At 42.4% G+C, this 20,221-nt stretch overlaps 2 protein-coding genes across 2 annotated transcripts in view; one reads left to right on the top strand and one right to left on the bottom strand.

The window, feature by feature from the left end:
- The window catches only part of LOC126176633 (UDP-glycosyltransferase UGT5-like), a 127,284-nt gene that overhangs the window by 100,091 nt on the left and 6,972 nt on the right, over positions 1–20,221 (bottom strand). The window lies entirely within an intron of this gene.
- LOC126175959 (UDP-glucosyltransferase 2-like) overlaps positions 6,426–20,221 on the top strand; it is a 64,565-nt gene continuing 50,769 nt past the window's right edge. Inside the window, exon 1 of the mRNA XM_049923046.1 lies at positions 6,426–6,534. The gene's annotated coding sequence lies outside the window, so the exon portion shown is untranslated. The remainder of the gene's footprint in view (positions 6,535–20,221) is intronic.

Below are 20,221 nucleotides of genomic sequence, written 5' to 3'. Positions count from 1 at the left end.
GAAAGTCGTTTGTCGTTGTGGAACATGCTAATACTTAACTAGTTGAGCGAGAAACAACAAATTGCTGAATTCTTTTGGAAAGTAAGCTGTGTAGTAAGTGTACAGCAGAAAACGTGATTTATGTTGTCCTCATCATCATATCATCATCATCGACGCGCAATTTGCCGAAATGACGTCAAGTAGAAAGACTTGCGATACCATCATTTCAATACAGAAGCACGCTGAACTGTGAACGGAGGAGTTAGATGATAAATAGTGTCATTTTTAGCTCATATAAAATGACGATAAAAATAGCAGAGGATAATATTCTAAGGATAATGTGTCTGCTTTGTACCAGAATATTTAAATGGCTGACAGAGTAAATAACAGAGTATATATACAGGGTGAGTCACCTAACATTACCGCTGGATATATTTCGTAAAACACATCAAACACTGACGAATCGATTCCACAGACCGAACGTGAGGGGCTTGTGTAATTGGTTAATACAAACCATAAAAAAATGCACGGAAGTATGTTTTTTAACACAAACCTACGTTTTTTTTAAATGGAACCCCGTTAGTTTTGTTAGCACATCTGAACATACAAACAAATACGTAATCAGTGCCGTTTGTTGCATTGTAAAATGTTAATTACATCCGGAGATATTGTAACCTAAAGTTGACACTTGAGTACCACTCCTCCGCTGTTCGATCGTGTGTATCGGAGAGCACCGAATTACGTAGGGATCCAAAGGGAACGGTGGTGGACCTTAGGTACAGAACAGACTGGAACAGCACATTACGTCCACATACTAACACATTTTTATTGGTCTTTTTCACTGACGCACATGTACATTACCATGAGGGGTGAGGAACACGTACACACGTGGTTCCCGTTTTCAATTACGGAGTGGAATAGAGTGTGTCCCGACATGTCAGGCCAATAGATGTTTAATGTGGTGGCCATCATTGGCTGCACGCAATTGCAATCTCTGGCGTAATGAATGTCGTACACGCCGCAGTACATCTGGTGTAATGTCGCCGCAGGCTGCCACAATACGTTGTTTCATATCCTCTGGGGTTGTAGGCACATCACGGTACACATTCTTCTTTAACGTACCGCACAGAAAGACGTCCAGAGGTATAAGATCAGGAGAACGGGCTGGCCAATTTATGCGTCCTCCACGTCCTATGAAACGCCCGTCGAACATCCTGTCAAGGGTCAGCCTAGTGTTAATTGCGGAATGTGCAGGTGCACCATCATGCTGATACCACATACGTCGACGCGTTTCCAGTGGGACATTTTCGAGCAACGTTGGCAGATCATTCCGTAGAAACGCGATGTATGTTGCAGCTGTTTGGGCCCCTGCAATGAAATGAGGACCAATGAGGTGGTCGCCAATGATTCCGCACCATACATTTACAGCCCACGTTCGCTGTCGCTCTACCTATCTGAGCCAGCGAGGATTGTCCACGGACCAGTAATGCATGTTCCGTAGATTCACTGCCCCGTGGTTTGTGAAACCCGCTTCATCGGTAAACAGGTAGAACTGCAACGCATTCTCTGTTAATGCCCATTGACAGAATTGCACTCGATGATTAAAGTCATCACCATGTAATTGCTGATGTAGCGACACATGAAACGGGTGAAAGCGGTGACGATGCAGTATGCGCATGACACTACTTTGACTCAGTCCACCGGCTCTCGCAATGTCCCGTGTACTCATGTGTGGGTTCATGGCAACAGCAGCTAACACACCAACTGCACCCGCTTCTCCTGTGACGGGCCTGTTACGGACCCGTTTGCGTGCTACGACCATACCTGTTGCATACAGTTGGCGGTAGATGTTTTGCAATGTGCGCCACGTTGGATGCTCTCTGTCCGGGTACCGTTCTGCATACACCCTGCAGGCTTCAGCTGCATTTCGACACTCGCCATAGATGAGTATCATCTCCGCCTTTTCAGAGTTCGAATACACCATGGTCACAGTTCCTACAACACTACACTATCACAGACGTCTGGTAACACGGTGTACTACAGTTGGTCTGCGTGCGAATGCAGAATAACAATAGCAGCAAGCGCTACATGCGGACACTGCGACAGCTAGACCAAACCACAACAGTGCACTACAGCCACACTCGTATAAACACGGTCGTCATCGTAAACATGTCCCTGCAGATGCTGCTCGCCGGCCGTGGCCCGTGTTTGTTACAACACGCAACTGAAAGTCGGAGGTTTCAAGCGTCAACTTTAGGTTACAATATCTCCGGATGTAATTAACATTTTACAATGCAACAAACGGCACTGATTACGTATTTGTTTATATGTTCAGATGTGCTAACAAAACTAACGTGGTTCCATTTAAAAAAACGTAGGTTTGTGTTAAAAACATACTTCCGTGCATTTTTGTATGGTTTGTATTAAACAATTACACTAGCCCCTCTCCTCACGTTCTGTCTGTGGAATCGGTTCGTCAGTATTTGATGTGGTTTACGAAATATATCCAGCGGTAACGTTAGGTGACTCACCCTGTATATATATATATATATATATATATATATATATATATATGACAAGCGCTTATGTGGGCAAAATAACCCCTGAATCGATTTCAACTAAAATTGGTACATATATTACATACTGTCGGGAAAGAAATACTGTCGGAGTGAGAACTAGCAACCTACTATTAGGGTAGGGGTGAAAATGATGGCCTGTGCACAGAGAAGGGGGAGCAGGTTATCAATTACATAACACAACATTGACGTTGACGCTCCCAGCGCTTAGTGAAGGTGCTCTGGGTAATGGAACACATCCATGTGCTGACGTTGACAGAGGACAAATGTTAACCTAAGTAGAATGCACACCCGTCATTCCGTCAACCATCGTCTGTTGAAGAGCTGTGTGAGTAGAACACACACCAAGGAAGGGAAGATAGGAATGCAACTCATGTATGGGGACTTGTAAGTTAGCAGAACAGTAATTACAAAACTGTTTTCCTATGTACCGGTACATTTAGTACAGTTGTTTAGTCCTTTTAAGTACTGGTGTGTAGGGTAGGCATACAGTAAAGGCTACAAACTGAATCGACCTAACGTTTCTTTTATTGTTGTCGTTGTTGTTGAAGGTAGGCGAAATACTACGCAAGCAGCGGAACTGTACAGAGAGCGATATGCTGACAAGAACCCACCATCCCGACGGATGTTTTCTCGTCTTGTTGCGGCGCTTCAGGAAACGGGAAGTTTCAACCCACGACAACGTAATCGTCGTAGCACTCGCACAGATGAAGCTGCCGAAGTTACTGTTCTCGCTTCCGTTGGTATGAATCCACATGTGAGCACATGAGAGCTTGAACACGAGATAGCCATTCTTGAAACCAGTGTACATCGTATTCTCACGCGTCACCGCTTCCATCCTTACCATGTACACCTACATCAAGAATTGCATGAGAATGATTTCCAGAATCGTGTATAGTTCTGTCAGTGGGTTCATCAACAAATCCTCGCCCACACAAACTTCTTCTCCTCAAACAAAGGACAGATAAATACAAGGAACATGCATTATTGGTCCAGTGACAACCCACGATGGCTTAGACAACTGGAACATCAGCGTCAATGGAGAGTTAACGTCTGGTGTGGGTTGCTTGGTACTACAATTATTGGCCCTTATTTTCATCAGTGGTAATCTAAAAGGCGCAGCATGTGCCAACTTCCTTAGGCGAATTCTTCCTCCTCTTCTGGATGAGTTGCCGCTAAGAAGCAGAATGCTTGTGTGGTATCAACACGACGGATGTCCAGCACATAATGCCTTGCGTGCAAATCGTGTTCTGAACCGAAGGTATCCTGCCAGATCGATTGGTCGAGGAGGAACAGTTACACTACTGGCCATTAAAATTGCTACACCAAGAAGAAATGCAGATGACAAACGGGTATTCATTGGACAAATATATTATACTAGAACTGTCATGTGATTACGTTTTCACGCAATTTTGGGTGCATAGATCCTGAGAAATCAGTACCCAGAACAACCACCTCTGGCCGTAATACCTGCCTTGATACGCCTGGGTATTGAGTCAAACAGAGCTTGGATGGCGTGTACAGGTACAGCTGCCCATGCAGCTTCAACACGATACCACAGTCCATCAAGAGTAGTGACTGGAGTATTGTAACGAGCCAGTTGCTCGGCCACCATTGACCAGACGTTTTCAGTTGGTGAGAGATCTGGAGAATGTGCTCGCCAGGGCAGCAGTCGAACATTTTCTGTACCCAGAGAGGCCCGTACAGGACCTGCAACATGCGGTCGTGCATTATCCTGCTGAAATGTAGGGTTTCGTAGGGATCGAATGAAGGGTAGAGCCACGGGTCGTAACACATCTGAAATGTAGCGTCCACTGTTCAAAGTGCCGTCAATGCGAACAAGAGGTGACCGAGACGTGTAACCAATGGCACCCCATACCATCACGCCGGGTGATACACCAGTATGGCGATGACGAATACACGCCTCCAATGTGCGTTCACCGCGATGTCGCCAAACACGGATGTGACCATCATGATGCTGTAAACAGAACCTGGATTCATCCGAAAAAATGACGTTTTGCCATTCGTGCACCCAGGTTCGTCGCTGAGTAAATCATCGCAGGCGCTCCTGTCTGTGATGCGGCGTCAAGGGTAACCGCAACCATGGTCTCCGAGCTAATAGTCCATGCTGCTGCAAAATTTGTCGAAATGTTCGTGCAGATGGTTGTTGTCTTACAAACGACCCCATCTGTTGACTCAGGGATCGAGACGTGGCTGCACGATCCGTTACAGCCATGCGGATAAGATGCCTGTCATCTCGACTGTTAGTGATACGAGGTCGTTGGGATCCAGCACGGCGTTCCATATTACCCTCCTGAACCCACCGATTCCATATTTTGCTAACAGTCATTGGATCTCGACCAACGAGAGCAGCAATGTCGCGATACGATAAACCGCAATCGCGATAGGCTACAATCCGATCTTTATCAAAGTCGGTAACGTGATGGTACGCATTTCTCCTCCTTACAAGAGGCATCACAACAACGTTTCACCAGGCAGCGACGATCACCGACTGTTTGTGTATGAGAAATCGGTGAGAAACTTTACTCATGTCAGCACGTTGTAGGTGTCGCCACTGGCGCCAATCTCGTGTGAATGCTCCGAAAAGCCAATCATTTGCATATCACAGCATCTTCTTCCTGTCGGTTAAATTTCGCGTCTGTAGCACGTCATCTTGGTGGTGTAGCAATTTTAATGGCCAGTAGTGTACTTGGCCTGCTAGGTCTTCTGATTTAAATTCTCTGGATTTTTTTGTTTGGGGATGCGCTAAAGACGTTGTCTATCGCGATATTGCAACAAATCCAGAGGACATGCAGGAACGTATCGAGTTTGCTTGTAATTTTCTTCAGCAGGCAACGCTGGAAGCAGTAAATAACTCTTTCATTCAACGAGTGTACCGGTGTATCGGTGTCCAGGGTCGGCACTCTGAGCACCTTTGAATGTTCTACTTCTGGGCAGTGCTACAGGAGACTCAAAGTCAATTTTGTGTTATGTTTTTACTTGGTTTCCATTTGTTTTCTGACAACTCCAGCAAGTGGACGAGTTTGTGATCCCGGGCTCAAAGTCATTGTTGTGTTATGTAATAATTAATAATGTTGTGATTCAGTGAATGGTACACTGTGATACATTTTTGAATAGGTCTTTAGGAGAGGAAATGAAGTACCGAATAAAAAATACAGGGTGCCATTTAAAAAAGTCATACCGCTGTTCATATCTTTGTAAAAAACAAAGCTACAACGAAGGCAATCATGCTGATTGATGTCCCCCTGACAGCTAAAGAACTTCTGCTTGAAACATTTTGCTATTTGCATCTGGATAAACAGTTATTTAGGGTGGTCAAGATAAATGGGACACCATGTATATTGCGATAGGACATGAAAGAAAGTATACGTAGTTGACACGAGTCACTCCTTACTTCCGGGAAGGTGGACATACACAGTGTAAAGAAGCAAGATTCGGAACAACTGAATCCGAATCTAACACTAGAACTCTGGCTTGCAGTAGTTACCTCTGCTAAACAGCCAGTTTGGGAGCTGCAACATTTCGTCTATTTCTATACTACGACAGTTATTATAGTTGCTGTTTGTATGCTGAGTGCGTTCGTATTCAGTGGAGAAAGCGATATTGTTGCACAACAGCATGTCATATCATGCCAGCCCTTTTACGTTCGAGAGAGTCATACCGTAGCATCGAGCCATCGACAGCACCCTGACCACGGTAACACGCTATATCTGAACAGTCCCGTATCTCGGTTATCTTGCGCGGTGTGATAACTGCGAGTGAGCAGCGATGACGTAACGCTGCGCATCTCAAGGTCACTCCGAGTTATAGAAGCTGGCAAAGCTTCCATAGCCGGCAGTGGCCCGGCGGACAGCAGAGCGAGCAGCAGCTACACGCAGTCCACAGCAGGGCCGCACCTCCACGTGCTCACATCTCGTGCGCAGCCGGCGTGCTCGGAAAAGCCTCGTTAGTTACTGAGGTTAGTGAACACTTTGCAGCACGTAACGCTTCATAAGTACAAGTAACAAGCGAAGGCTGAACGTGACAGAAGTCCTCGAAGAGATACCAAACATCTGTCACACTGTGACCACGTGAATTCATTTTGAAGAAACTCTGCTTAACACCGCCTCTGTTCTAAACTTCACCTCGTCCCTACAGTACCTTCAGACCCTACTCCTTCATTGCCATCTCGTATTTTTGCGTGATTTGACTATTAATCTGAATAATCTTCATTTTAATATACGTTAATATGCTCTGCACTTGTTACACTTCACGCACTTTCATAATAATTGATGAATATAATATCAAATCTGCAACCACTCTCTGCAAGCCATCTTAGGGTGTGGCAAAATGTACTTCATGTATGACTGCCTCTTCTCCCCACATTTTATCATATTAATTCGAGAATGGTACGAGGTAGCAACGACTGTTGGTAAACTCAAATTTCTCAGGTTTTACTATCGTGGTCATTTTACGAGATATACACGGTGAGTCACTAACTACTGCCACCAAGAATAACTCCGAAAGTATGATAGGAGCTGAAAAGTTTGTGGGACAAAAGTTGCATGGGACAATGGGGGCCATAATATGATGTTGATTTTTTGTTGTGGGATCGCTTCAGAGATATGAAAGTCAACTTTGTTTTTATAAATGGGATGTTAAAAAATGGTTCAAATGGCTCTGAGCACTATGGGACTTAACTACTATGGTCATCAGTCCCCTAGAACTTAGAACTACTTAAACCTAACTAACCTAAGGACATCACACACATCCATGCCCGAGGCAGGATTCGAACCTGCGACCGTAGCAGTCGCGCGGTTCCGGACTGAGCGCCTGAACCGCTAGACCACCGCGGCCGGTAAGTGGGATGTTATACGAGGGTAATCCCAAAAGTAAGGTCTCCTACTTTTTATAAGTACATAGACCTCTTTATTTCTACAATGGTTTACATCTTTTACAGTTTGAACATTTAGCTATTTTTCGACATAATCACGATTTCTGTCGATGCATTTTTGTAGACACTGTGGCAGTTTTTGTATGCTCATGTCATACCAGCTTGTCGCCATGCTGTTCAGAAAGTTATGAACCTCTTCTTTCACCTCGTCGTCGGAGCTGAATCGTTGGGACCACAATTAACGCTGACAGGTACTGTGAGACCCTGAAAAAACTCAAACTGGTAATTCAAAACCGGAGAAGAGGAATGTTGAGCAAGTGCGTGTACATTCTCCATGACAACGCTCGTCCACACATAGCTTGGCAAACCGTTGCTCTCCTGCAACAGTTTCAGCGGAACATAATCACCCACCCACCCTATAGTCCCTACTTGGCACCCAGTTCCCTAGGTTAAAAGAACATTTGGCCTGAAAGCGATTCAGCTTCAACGGCGAGGTGAAAGAAGAGGTTCATAACTTTCTGCACAGTATGGCGGCGAGCTGGTATGACATGGGCATACAAAAACTGCCACAGCGTCTACAAAAATGCATCGACAGAAATGGTGATTATGTCGAAAAATAGCTAAATGTTCGAGCAGTAAACTGATGTAAACCATTATACACTCCTGGAAATTGAAATAAGAACACCGTGAATTCATTGTCCCAGGAAGGGGAAACTTTATTGACACATTCCTGCGGTCAGATACATCACATGATCACACTGACAGAACCACAGGCACATAGACACAGGCAACAGAGCATGCACAATGTCGGCACTAGTACAGTGTATATCCACCTTTCGCAGCAATGCAGGCTGCTATTCTCCCATGGAGACGATCGTAGAGATGCTGGATGTAGTCCTGTGGAACGGCTTGCCATGCCATTTCCACCTGGTGCCTCAGTTGGACCAGCGTTCGTGCTGGACGTGCAGACCGCGTGAGACGACGCTTCATCCAGTCCCAAACATGCTCAATGGGGGACAGATCCGGAGATCTTGCTGGCCAGGGTAGTTGACTTACACCTTCTAGAGCACGTTGGGTGGCACGGGATACATGCGGACGTGCATTGTCCTGTTGGAACAGCAAGTTCCCTTGCCGGTCTAGGAACGGTAGAACGGTGGGTTCGATGACGGTTTGGATGTACCGTGCACTATTCAGTGTCCCCTCGACGATCACCAGTGGTGTACGGCCAGTGTAGGAGATCGCTCCCCACACCATGATGCCAGGTGTTGGCCCTGTGTGCCTTGGTCGTATGCAGTCCTGATTGTGGCGCTCACCTGCACGGCGCCAAACACGCATACGACCATCATTGGCACCAAGGCAGAAGCGACTCTCATCGCTGAAGACGACACGTCTCCATTCGTCCCTCCATTCACGCCTGTCGCGACACCACTGGAGGCGGGCTGCACGATGTTGGGGCGTGAGCGGAAGACGGCCTATCGGTGTGCGGGACCGTAGCCCAGCTTCATGGAGACGGTTGCGAATGCTCCTCGCCGATACCCCAGGAGCAACAGTGTTCCTAATTTACTGGGAAGTGGCGGTGCGGTCCCCTACGCCACTGCGTAGGATCCTACGGTCTTGGCGTGCATCCGTGCGTCGCTGCGGTCCGGTCCCAGGTCGACGGGCACGTGCACCTTCCGCCGACCACTGGCGACAACATCGATGTACTGTGGAGACCTCACGCCCCACGTGTTGAGCAATTCGGCGGTACGTCCACCCGGCCTCCCGCATGCCCACTATACGCCCTCGCTCAAAGTCCGTCAACTGCACATACGGTTCATGTCCACGCTGTTGCGGCATGCTACCAGTGTTAAAGACTGCGATGGAGCTCTGTATGCCACGGCAAACTGGCTGACACTGACGGCGGCGGTGCACAAATGCTGCGCAGCTAGCGCCATTCGACGGCCAACACCGCGGTTCCTGGTGTGTCCGCTGTGCCGGGCGTGTGATCATTGCTTGTACAGCCCTCTCGCAGTGTCCGGAGCAAGTATGGTGGGTCTGACACACCGGTGTCAATGTGTTCTTTTTTCCATTTCCAGGAGTGTAGAAATAAACAGGTTTATGTACTTATAAAAATAGGAGACTTTACTTTTGGGATTACCCTCGTAGTTTGGTACTTATTTTCTGATTGTGGCTATCGAGACGAATCCAACGATGTGTAACAGTAAGGTCTTTGAAGGTCAACGAAGGTCACAAAGGTGGCATGAACGTCCATTTGCAGAAGGGGTTCGAAGTGATGACAATTGATGTCAATGCTGTGTTGCAATCTTGTTATCATGGATTGTGTGGTAGTCCTTATCAGATCGGCACTTATCAAAGTACATGCTCTGACAGTTCTCTCTCGCATATCTTCAGGTGTAGTTGGAATGTCTTTATAAACAATCTCTTTTACGAATATCCACAAGAAAAAATCCAAAGGCGTCAAGTCTGGCGAATGAGCCGGCCACGACACAGCTCCTCCGCGTCCAATCCAACGATGTGGCAATTGTTTCTGCAACTCATTTCTAGCCATCAGCGAAAAATGTGCCAGACATCGATCGTGTTAATACCACATTTTGTTCCTTGTTCTTAAAGGTATTTCTTCCAGTAACATACTTAATGTTTCTTGCATGAAAGTGGTGTACCTCCTACCATTAAGATTTCCTTCGATGGAACAGGGGCCTATAATTCTGTCGTCCAGAATCCCACACCATACATCCCCCGACCACGGTTCTTGGTGTGCAACTTGCCACAGCCAACATGGATTTTCAGTTGCCCAGTAATGAGTGTTATGCAGATTAACATTTCCATGATTCGTGAATGTAGCCTTGTCAGTAAATAAAATCAAATTAATAAATGTGTCATCCGTCTGAGTCTAAAGTCGAGCCTATCGGCAGAATTCAATGCCGGCCATACAATCCGTACCAGTTAATTCTTGGTGGAGACTGATATGGTAAGTATGATATTTATGGCGATGCAAAACACGAACAACACTACTATGGCTCATGCCAGAGTCCCTTGCGATTTGACGCGGCCGGCCGGGGTGGCCGAGCGGTTCTAGGTACTACAGTCTGGAACTGCGCGACCGCTACGGTCGCAGGTTCGAATCCTGCCTCGGCCATGGATGTGTGTGATGTCCTTAGGCTAGTTAGGTTTAAGTAGTTCTAAGTTCTAGGGGACTGATGACCTCAGAAGTTAAGTCCCATAGTGCTCAGAGCCATTTGAACCATTTGATTTGATGCGGACTAACACAAGGATCTCGAATCACAGTGGAAGTTGTACCAGTTCCTGTTTCCTCATTAGTAACTTTCCTTTGCCGGATATATTTCCGATGCGTTAAAGACCCAGTTGTTCTCAATTTAACATGTACATATTTCAATGTACGACGTGTAGGGTGAGTACGTTGAGCATATATTTCAGAGTATAAGTCTCTAGCTATGACTCAATTTCGTTGGCATTCTCCGCAAATGAGAAGCATATTGATTTGTTCTACATCATTCACATTCGCTTGATTCGACTATACTAGTCTTACCATTCATATTAGTGTTGTATTGCGAAACCGTCGAAAGGTGTTTACATGGCAATGGCACTTTGGATACGCCGTTTTGGGCGACTATTTACTATTTGCGCGATATATGAGAAACAATTGTCAGAGCACGTGCTTCGATAGGCGTCGACGTTATAAGGAATACCACTCAATCCATGATAACAAGATTGCAGCACAACATTGACATCAATTGTCATCACTTCGAACCCCTTCTGTAAATGGACGTTCACGCTACCTTTGTGACTTTCGTTGACCTTCAAAGACCTTACTGTTACACATCATTGGATTCGTCTCGATAGCCGCTACCAGAAAATAAGTACCAAACTGTAGCATGCCATTTAAAAAAACGAAGTTGACCTACATATCTCAGACGCGACCGCAGCAAGCAACAAAAAGCCATCGTCATATTATGGCCCCCGTTGTCCCATGCAACATTTGTTCCAGAAACGTTTCAGCTCCTATCATACTCTCGGAGTTATTCTAAGTGGCAATAGTTAGTGACTCACCCTGTATATTTAAGGAAGTAATATGTCGGTAAATTTTTACTGGTTATCTACGGTCTCGCAATTTTAACAGTAAATCTCTGTGATTCGGTGCACTTGTAAGTAGGCTGTTTAGATTTTTATATTGGTAATGCCACGTAGCGCTCTGTATGAAAATCACTGGCTGTGCTCTGTGCAGTCAGTGGCTAGTTTGCATTGTTGTCTGCCATTGTAGTGTTGGGCAGTTGGATGTTAACAGCGCGTAGCCTTGCGCAGTTGGAGGCGGGCCGCCAGCAGTGGCGGATGTGGGGAAGTGAGATGGCGGATTTTTGAGAATGGATAATCTGGAAGTGTGTCCATGAGAAACAGTACATTTGTACGAACGGATATCATGAGCTGCTAGATATATTATGACTATTAAGGTAAATACAGTGTTTGTTCTCTATTAAAATCTTTCATTTGCTAACTATGCCTATCAGTAGTTAGTGCCTTCAGTAGTTTGAATCTTTTATTTAGCTGGCAGTAGTGGCGCTCGCCGTATTGCAGTAGTTTGAGTAAAGAAGATTTTTGTGAGGTAAGTGATTTGTGAAAGGTATAGGTTAATGTTAGTCAGGGCCATTCTTTTGTAGGGATTTTTGAAAGTCAGATTGCGTTGCGCTAAAAATATTGTGTGTCAGTTTAAGCACAGTCATGTATAATTGTTCTAAGGGGACGTTTCACACTTTTCTCGTATCGTCTGCCACTTCATTTTGATGAACATCTTCACGATTGTCTCAAGCTTAACGAATGATCAGCTGTGGGAGCGCGTATCTCTTCTATGGATCTCCACCATCTCTCCAGTAGGCCTCCCTGGTAAGTGACTCAGACTGACTAGCAATATCAAACAATTGCACTAATGAGCGTTTTATAAGCTACTTCTTTCTCTTGTGATTACCTTTGCATAAGACTGTTCCGGTGAACTACAGCCTGTCATTCACCCTTCCTACAACTACTTTTATGTGACTCTCTTCACTCTGTCTGTATGATCGCAAAAATAAAGGTTTTTGGCAATTGATAGTATGCTCAGTTGCGAGTACTGTGGCTCTCCTACTGCTGCTAGTGACCTTAATACTTACCAAGAAACCAAAGCACTCGGATTCGGTCTTGTTTTAATCACATTCGGTACCTTTACTCCTGTTCTAAACACATTCGGTAGCTTTTGGGCTAAGCAGAATAACGGTGTAACGATCGTTAATACTAATGGCTGAGCATTTTGTATGTGTACATAAATGTTTGGTCGAAGTCGACCGGTACATTGTAAAGACACATCTAGTTGAAGCAGAAATTCCGGGTAAGTTTTTAAAGGTGGCATTACTTTGTTTGTCCTGCGAACAAAGAGTTTACGAGAAATGGAAATATTGATATCAATCAGCTAACAGGGTGATTGAATTGCTCCTCCCGAAACGTTTTGTGCAACCCACAATGCCTTAAAAACCACGCGTGAAACTGTTGTATTCCCTCGCTCGCTTTCTGAACTCAAGCAATTCGCAGTGTTCCAAAATGGAATGGTGATATTTGTAAAAACTTTAATGCTTATATTTGTGACAGAATTGATATCAATAAGGACGGAAGTCGAATGTAAACTAACCCCATGAGAATATTGTTTTAAATACCTCAAAACATAAAGATATATAGTTGCAGTATGCCTCATACAGGGTGCCCCAGAAGTTCGTTAACATGTGAAAATGTACTAACTCACATAATACTGTGGATGAAGAGGTAAAATTTGACACACGTGCGTGAAATGAAATGGGAACCTAAAACGAGTGCAAAAACCGCTCAACCTATGGTACTGGATAGCAACACGTTAGTGACGCCACATTAGAACCGTGTATAAAATGTATTTCTCCGTCATGCTTCGCCTCCCGGGTCATCAGACTTCAATCCGTGTGATTAACTACGCGGTAACCTAAAGTCGCAATCATCCAACCTCATCAGGAATGCCAACAGACAACATCCGATGGCAATTTCCCACGATACCTTCTGACATGCTGTACAGTGCCGCTCCAGCGTTGTCCCTCGTCTACAGGTATTGTTGACGAATGACGGCCACCATGTTGAGTGTTTCTTATAAAGAACATCGTCTTTGCTGAAAAATTAATTGTTATGCTAATTAATGCTTTTGTATCATATGAAGCGCTATCTGTTGGTCATTTCGTGCACCTTTTTTTTGTTTCAATAAAACCCCATGTAATTTGAAGCATGTGTGCCAATTGTTACTTCTCAACTTACATTATGTCATGAGGTAACGAATTATCAAATGTTAACAGACTTTTGTGTCACCCTGTACATCGATCCGCGTCAGCACCAGCCCAAGTAAAAGACAACAGTGAGAACGAATAGTTTTTATTCTCTTTCTCTAGTCCGCCTTGCACCCGTCTTTTTCTTTGTTTTCTCCTAAACTGAACTTTTCCCTTTCTGCTATATTTTCCTCCGTTTCTTTCCGTTTTCCTCAGATCTGTTTTAATTTCTTCGATCCAGGCCATCCATCGGGTTTCAGTCAAAAAAGTTAAAAATTCTTTTAAAATTTTTTTTCGTCTAGCCTTTCTAATTGTCCATGGAATACAAGTCTTTCTCGTTGTGTCTAATATTCGTTCCATTTTTTCACAAGCTTGTTTATTATTTCTTAATTTTCATTTCCCATTGTCACATTGTGGTGCCAGGATATTCCTTACCTTTATTTTTATTTTACGCAACAGTTTGGTTGCCTTTAACAAAAAACATTCTGAAACATGAAGGCATTCTGGTCTAATGACAATATTGTACTGCTGGTGTTTTGCAGCTGTGGAAATAGATTTTTTGTTATATATGTCTTTCGTAAATTGCAAAGCTACCTCCATTTTCGTAGCTGTTGCTAAGTTAGCTTCTTTTTCCAATGAATTTAGTTTCATTGTTACACCATGATATTTAAATTTTGTAACTTTCTTATTGTTCCGTAATCAATTTGCATGTATTTCGGTGCCTGTCATATACTCTGTTTTTTTTTAAAAAAAAAGATATATATAGGCCTGCTTTTGAATCTGTCTATTGTAGGAAATTTATCTGCATTCCAGCATCTTCTATAGATTTAGCTAAGGTGGCAATGTCGTCTGTAAGAGTCAAACAGTCAATATTCAGATCATCCCGTTTTCTTTCAATTGTGTGTGTGTTTTTTTAAAATTTCTACTACTTCTGATCTTTTCCTCCATTCCCTGACAACTTTTCCTAGTACACAACTGAATGGCAGTGAGTAAAACCGGTTCCTTGTCCTACACCACTTTTGATCTCAAAAGCCTCGGAGGTTTTACCAAAAAATTAAATTTTGTATTATGTATATGCCAGTGTGCTGTTTAGGATTGTCACTGATTTGTTATCATCTTCAAACTCTTTTAAGGTGTTGAATAATGTTTCCTATTCAATCGAATCATACGCTTTTTAAAATGTACAAATGTTACGTAAATAATTTTGGTTCTCATTTTTCTATACCTGATTATAAATTTCAGATTTAAAAGTTGTTCTGAACAGCACCTTCCTTTTCTAAACCCTTCTAGGTACTCTCCTACCTGCTGATCTATTTGCCTCTCCACCCTGTGTTGTAAAGCTTTTGAAAGAATTGAGTAAGTCAATGGAAGCATGGAAATTCCACTAATCTTGTTGGGGGTCAGTTTTATACCCTTTTTTGTGGATTGGGTGAATTAACGCTGTTTTCCAATCTTCTAGCATAGCTTCTCTTTCTCAGGCTTTTTGAAATACAATGTTATGTTATACACGTGATACAACAATCTTCAGTTGGCTTTCTGTTGAATACTTGTATACAACGCATCTACGTTTCTGGTCATCCCCTGAAATGTACAAACATATTAAGAGACATAGATTTTCTTGTGCAATTTGCCTCCTGTTCTTACAGTCTTGTCCACCATTTTAAATGATCAAATGGTTGTATCTCCTCACTTCTTCTCAGGCATATGACATGTAACTTTGTGTAGTTGTTTACAGTCTATTACATTCCTATTAATAGCTGACTTGTTCCATGAGAGAGTTTTTTCTTCTGCTTTTTTCGCACATGCGACAGTTGTTGTTCTTTCCCTACCACCATTGTTAAATAATTGCCACTTTAATCTGTGTCTGTATCATCTTCATTTCCTAGGATGCAGACAGAACTTAAAAACTACAGACCGATCAGCCTTTTCTCTGTAATTTACAAATAATTCACCCAGCACACAGAAAAAAACTGCGTTTTAATAAGCAATGGAAAAGCTGGCTTTGAAAATCACTGAAATTCTATCAGTGTGTATAGAGGGAATGAAAACTGACAGAAAATGCTACAGTCCAATATGTGTAACTTCAGAATTTGGCAGACTACTAGAGAAAGTAATATTAAATCAATTTGAGGCATATTTCATCAAACACAATCCATTCGACAATCTGCTACATGGTTTCAGAAAAGGGAGATCTGCTGTAACGGCAGTAGCAATATTTATTCATGTAATATCAGACAAACAAGACAAGTTAACCAGCACTTTTCTGGACATGAGTAAATCTTGCAGTTCTACCCCATTAATTAGAAGAATAGGGTATGAGAGGAGTAGCCTTACAACTTCTTACCACCTACTTCAAAGACAGGATAGAGTGCGTCAGGCTAACTTATAAAAGGAATTAACAGTTGGTAAGAACTAAATCAAAATACAAGATACTTCAATTTGGTGTGCCTCAAGGAAGTATATTAGGGCATTTCTGTTCCTTGTGCATGTTAATGATTTAAATGAGCCACAGAACTGCAAGTTCGTAAGTTATTCTGGGGCTGCGATGTACGAACTGCTGCCAACGGTAGTGAAATCAACTACAGTTTTCTGTCAACTTACCTTACTACAAATAAGCTGCTTGTAAATAAAGAGAAGACAGTGACAATACAATTCATGCTTAGCTATTATCAGAACATAAACGGTGCACAATCTACACCTCCATTGGCACATGCGTTAGCCGTACTACTAAACACAAATTTTTTGGTATTATTGTTGATGAACACCTGTCATGGAAAGAGCACACAGATCTTATCTCTAAGAAAATCAGTGCGAATGAGTATCTACTGAAACGGTCTGAGCCTTCCTGGGCCATGGTAGCTCCAGGCAAGTACATTTTGGATTGATACATCGATATCTTCAGCGTGCTATAGAGATATAGGGTGGGGCACCAGCGGTATATACAGGCTTTTTAGAATATACAGGCTTTTTAGAATACGAGAAAAGGCAGCAAGAATGGTAGATAAGGTAACCAAGAGAGAGCTTTGTAGAGAAATTTTCAGAAAATGTAAAGTACTCTATGTACATCCTGTAGGCAATCATATTTGTGAAACCATATCCAGAACGTAACGTAATAAACAGTAATGTATATCTACAATACACGAAGTGGAGGACGGGGGGGGGGGATATTTTCACAGAATTACAAGTAAAAAAAAATATCTGTGGACTGTAGTCCAGATAAAATAGGAACAATTTTGTGCTTCAGACTACCAAGTGATGTCAAGACAGCTAACTTAAACCCCTTGAAGAATAAACTAAAGCATTTATTAATAGAGAAAAGCTGTTATTCAGTAGAAGATTTAAAGTTGTAACGTATGATTTTAAAGTAGTGTATATAGCCGTAAGTTAGTTACTGCAAGAAAAAAATCTGCTTCTAATGATTTTCGGTTGTGTAAATGGATCCCGTCTACATTCTGCCATGACATTTCGGCCGAGAGACATTCGGCCATCTTCAGGTGAGCAGACAACTACTGAAGAGCCCAGGTGCATTCAGGGTATTTATGCCGTATCTCGCGCATCCGAAACGTGCCGGCGTCTTTGGGGTGCATGCGTCAGGCGATGACACGCGCGGGACAGCCGAACTGTGTGTGCTGCCGTCGGTGGTGGAAGTGAGAAATGATCTAATCCTGTCGATTCCGCTGTGACTGGACAATTCTAATTACAGCATTCCAATTTTTATCCAGTTGAAAGCCTTTGTCACGATTTATTAGATCGTTAAGGTGTATTTCCATCGCTTCTTTGATTACTAAACACCAAAAACTCGAAAATGGAGCTGAACTTTTTGTTCTATTGTATTCCATTGAGTGTCCAGTGGAAATACAGTGTTCTTCTATTGCTGATGTAAATTTTTGGTGTTCTGTACAATGCTCCTGGACAGTTTGTGTCGTCTGGACTATATATGCAATACCGCACTCACAGGGGATTAGGTAAACGCCCGGTTTTTTAGTTGTTAGCCGTCTTTGATGGATCCAACCAGGGTCAAGTTCTTAGCTGTAACAGCGTATACAGCCTTAAGTTTGTTTTTGCAAGAAAAAGCGGATAATTTCAGATTTTCACTCTTTTTATCAATGTACGCATTTATACTTCGAATTGTAATCTTCCTTTGTATAACAGTAAATTTAACCATAGGCTTGTTTTTGCAGCAAAAATTGATAGTTTCTGATCTTCATTCTTTTTATCAATGTATATATTTATACATATGTGAACTAAGCTTCTTACATGCGAACTACATTTATGACAATATCCGAAAACTGATTGTTATATAGAGCGAAAATAAACAAATAAAATGTTATAGCACACTGGATCATTTTGAACGGAGTTATCGAATAGAGCAAGAGGTATGAGTTACTTCTATGTCGCGGGTCTATAAACTTCGTGAATCCTTTTGAACTACTTTCAACCAAATGTATAGTGATAGCCCTTGAGAAGCAACGGTTTGAGTCAATCAATGTTGGTACACTGAAGAACATGTGTATAAATGTTACAATATCGAATACACTTCATCAGAATAGTGAGGAACACATAACTGAAGAGAACTCAGACAAGGAGATCCATTAACATCAAAAATTTTTTCACCAGTCCTGACGGGAGTTCTTGCGGTGCGAAAACAATCAAGATAAATATGTTAGTTTTCCTGACGACATTACAGTGTTTGCATGTGTAGCAGATCAAAATCAGTGGAGAGTGAAAGAACTTAACACAAGAAGTTTGTAAGTAGGCCTGTAAGTCAGTTACATTTAATGTAATGTGCAAAGAAGACCTGTCAGGAAAAAAGTGCAATTTAATAATGAATTTGTAGAAGAAGTTGATGAGTTTTTGCACCTAGGCCAGCTGAAGACGACACTAGAGTAGACACGAAAACATATAAAGAAAATGGTAAAATTTATTGGAGTGTTTTTAATAACCTGTTTACAGTTTAAAAATTAAGATTATATGCAGGAAAAGTTTCGTTCGTAATCAGTGGGTATTAACAGATTTCCTAACTGCAAAGATATCTGGGCTGTAAATCAGAAGAACATTCACAAACGGGGAGTTTCTCTGCAAGCAGTAGAGTGACACATGTTGGGAATTACTAATAGACAGGAAGACAAACAGGATGCAGGCAACAGGAACACTAACGAATAATTATGAAAGTCCTTAAAATGAAGTGGAGACTAAATGGACACTTAGCCATAACAATGGGCAGTAGGTGGCTCGAAGTTCTTTGATGACTTCCAATACATAAGAAAGGACCACGAAGATGACATAACCGAAAGTGCTCGGATGAGATTACAAAATATACAGAAACAATCTCGTTGCCTCCACCTGAAGTCTGGAACAGGCCTTTATGCAGTATTCGATGTCAAATGACTCATGGTAATGATGTCCTCTTCTATAAAGGTATTTTACCTCCTCTTGAGTTGCTAACTCATGCAACCAAATAATTTCTGACGTTCTTGCACGAGACCTAATGCAACACATTTTTTTTCTGAAAGCAGGTTGATTTTGTTCAGGATTACAACTGTAATGGCACTTCCTCGGACGAAAAATGAAAAAGAAAAAATAGCAACCAATACCCCAAAAATTTCCCCAATACAAGTTCCAAATTCCATGAAAACTGAACAAGTAACCGAAGTTCGATTTAACACTATTATTTGGATAATAACCAGTAATTGAAACAAGAACCTTATACTTAGTAATTTATCAACTTACAAAAGAAAGATAGAATGTCAGTAAACTCAAACTCAAAATCATAGTAAATCGGAAAATCATTATAATTAAAATTAGCAAAGTAGAACCAACGATCTGAAAGAATACTTCGTGTTAGTACTCTTTGAGAATCGTGAGTAATGGCTAAGGAAAATTTGATCCATTGTCACCACGTTACGAGAGTTAGCCGAAGCTGGTCAGACTTGTTTGAATACTCTTATATGTAGGAGCGTTTAGATTATTTTTCGAGGATTGACAATTGCGATCTACTATGACGCAGTGAAAAGAAACATTGACTTCAACTACAACATCGTTTAGAATTCAGATAGAGGACTACCTTATATTAGACTGAAGTGAACTTTCTAATTAGATTAGGCATTGAACAGTGATAGACACTCAACTTCATTCGTAATTGCAAATGGACTCTGGAATTTGGCAATAGTTTTAAAACAGATAATTTATAAATTCACCCTCACCACATGGGAAAGCTTCTTCCTGACGGCCTTGTTAGCAAGTGATTGTTATTTTTAAAGCAGATAATTTATAAATTCACCCTCACCACATCGGAAAGCTTCTTCCTCACGGCCTTTTTAGGAAGTGATTGTTATTGTGAAATAAACCACCCTTTCGTGTCAATTTACGCATTTGTGATTCCAAATTACATAATTGTTTAGGGACATAAGTGTGATCTTTTGCGTGCTACGATAACATTTAGCAGAAGC

Source organism: Schistocerca cancellata, chromosome 3, assembly GCF_023864275.1.
Source record: "Schistocerca cancellata isolate TAMUIC-IGC-003103 chromosome 3, iqSchCanc2.1, whole genome shotgun sequence".
In the NCBI taxonomy this organism is placed as follows: domain Eukaryota; kingdom Metazoa; phylum Arthropoda; class Insecta; order Orthoptera; family Acrididae; genus Schistocerca; species Schistocerca cancellata.
The sequence above is the reverse complement of the archived record's forward strand: the minus strand, read 5'-3'. Positions and strand labels throughout refer to the sequence as shown.